Genomic DNA, 3,005 nt, shown 5'->3' with positions numbered 1-3,005 from the left:
TGAGCATGGAAGTGAAGAAGTTACTACATGACAGTATTGTGATACCAACTCTAACGTACGGAAGTGAAGCTTGGACATTGTTGGAAGGACACAAGTCAAGAGTGAGAGCAGTGGAAATGAGTTATTTAAGAGGAGCCTGTGGAGTCATGTGGAGAGACAGGCTGACGAATGAGGATATAAAGAAGCGTTGTGGTGTGGATGTGGATGTGATAGGAAGCGTTATGAGGAACACACTGAGGTGGTTTGGCCATGTGGAGAGGATGAAGGGTGAAAGACTGACGAAGAGAGTGTATGTGAGTGAGGTGGAGGTGGGAAGAGGGAGGGGGAGGCTGAGGATGAGATGGAGGGATGGGGTGGAGAGGTATATGAGAGAGGGGGGTGTGAGTTGGGAGCAGGGCAGTGAAATGGCGGGGGACAGGGCGGCTTGGAGGCGATTTGTTTGTGGCCACCCCAAACGGGATTGAGGCGTCTGGCAATAGATAGATAGATAGTTCACTACTCCAAATAACAGTAGTGTGTGGATTATATCTGTATTATATCATCGACGAGTTCTAGTTCAAGCTTTGAGTACGTTGCCTCCACTGATTGTAATCTGGTTAGGTAAGAAATTACTCTTTTTATATTAGTATTGTGAGGCCTATGTGAATTCCCCTTTGTAAAACGAATTCTGGTTTCTTATTTGGTATGTGTTTGTTATACTGTAGTCTAAAGTATAGATAGTTTTCTTGTGAGCTTCACTTTTCCCTTTTTGGTGATTAATTAAGGGTTAACAGGGTATCGTAATATTTACCCCCATAAGAACAAAAATACTTTATCACCCAGTTCGTTTAGGTGATAATGAAGTTGCTATAAACACTTGAGTTTATTTCCTTCATGGTACCTTCAGTTTTAATTCTTTTAGCTCGGAACTCATACTTTTCACTTTGACATGGGCTAAAAGTTCCGTTTCTCAATCTTGAATGCTGAGCTGTAACAACTGTAAAATATACTGCTTTTCATGAAGAAGTGCTATGGAAAGGATTTTATTCCCTCACCTCAGAACAATATCATTTCTTCACTCTACCTCTTGCTAAAATTTCCATGTTTTTATCTTAAAATCTTGGTTGTAACAGATTAGGAATGATGCTAGTCATGAGAAAGTGCTGTGGGTTATTTTATTCGTTACCTTCAGCTATATTTCCCTGAGGTCAGAATTCATGCATTTTTCGCCATTATCAATGCTCGGTTATAATAGGAGAATAACCCTAGAGTATGCTGCTAGTCATGAGGAAGTGCTATGGAAAGGATGTAGAGCTGTAATCCGTAAAAAATAGTTTTGGTTTAGGTATATGAAATAAGCAACCCAGGGATGAAAATCTTGGCCAAGTTAAAGTGAAAGGACTATAGAACTATTGATATACTGTGTGTGTTCCTATCTCATTCTGTCAAACAATCTCTGGCACTTTGGAGCCTACCTCACCTTTGCTTCAGTGTGGGAAGGGAGATGTGGATGATGATATGACAGTGAATGATGGTTATGATCTTTGGTGTTACTAAACTTTTTCTTTGCCTACTGAATCCAGTACCCTTCCAAGAGGATCCAAGACTGCTTCCAGTGCAATATTTGATGCCCCTTCCCTGCATACCTGTTTCCCTAGCGTCAGTCACCTACACCACCCCATAGGTGCAGTACTGTTGAGACTGTGCATATAGTGAAGTATAAAGTTTTGACCAATTCGTTAATATTAATAGATTAGTAGTAGTGGAAGAGTAACCCTAGTCTCCTAGTAGACCCATCAACCATAATTGCAGTCACCCCTGGAGGGATGTCGCATACAGTAAACCGATGTTCCCTTGTTGTGTACAGTGCAGAAGAGTGTAAAAAAAAAAAAGTGTAGGTGTGTGAAAGTTTAGCTGCTGGGTGGAAACTGCATTTGCATCTGTCTACCCAGTTAACAGGGACACCATAGCAGTCTCCACTCACCCAGTTATTTGGTCATATGATTATCAGCCATCATTGTAAATGGTTCGCTGGGTTACAAGAAAACAGGGTTGTCACTTGGTGTAGGGTTGGTTAAGGAAGAGGTAGGCAGCATGACATCAATTGAGTGGATGAGGGTTGCCATAACCTACCACATTAAAACTTACGAACCTCCCACAAATGCAATCAATTTTTTTTTTTTTTTGATGGAGAATTATTACTAATTAAACTTTGTATTGTGTAATTCTTTGAGCAGCGAAATAATGCTGTTTGATATGTTATTGAAAATACTAATTCCTAACACTTTCATCTTAACTTGGCCAGAATATAGACCTTCTTTAGCTTTTCAGGGAGCTATGTGCCAAAGAAAATGCTTTGTCTTGCATAGGCCTCCTACTCCAGCACTACCATCCACCAGCCACGGCCATGACCACCATCACCACTTTCAACCACGAGCACCATCGTACCATCACCACCACACCACCACCACTGCCACCACACCACCACCACTGCCACCACACCACCACCACTGCCACCACACCACCACCACTGCCACCACACCACCACCACTGCCACCACACCACCACCACTGCCACCACACCACCACCACTGCCACCACACCACCACCACTGCCACCACACCACCACCACTGCCACCACACCACCACCACCGCCACCACACCACCACCACTGCCACCACACCACCACCACCGCCACCACACCACCACCGCCACCACACCACCACCGCCACAACACCACCGCCACCACACCACCGCCACCATACCACCGCCACCGCCACCACACCACCACGACAAATGGTGTGCCTGTGAGAGTACATAGGGTAAGATATTAAGCTTTGATGCTTGATATTAGTAATGTTTGATTTTTTTTTCTTGCAATAATTGCCGTTTTGATTTGAATACAGAATTTTAATAAGAAATATTTGGTTATGATTCTGTATGCTTTTAAGAACATACATAACGAACATAACATATCAAGAACAACGTTAGAGCAGATTACTCGTGAAGTGCTATGGAAAGGATGTA

This window comes from Coenobita brevimanus, chromosome 6 (genome assembly GCF_032717465.1).
Source record: "Coenobita brevimanus isolate Jiangsu-jjx chromosome 6, ASM3271746v2, whole genome shotgun sequence".
Classification (NCBI taxonomy): Eukaryota; Metazoa; Arthropoda; class Malacostraca; order Decapoda; family Coenobitidae; genus Coenobita; species Coenobita brevimanus.
Note: the sequence above shows the minus strand (reverse complement) of the source record.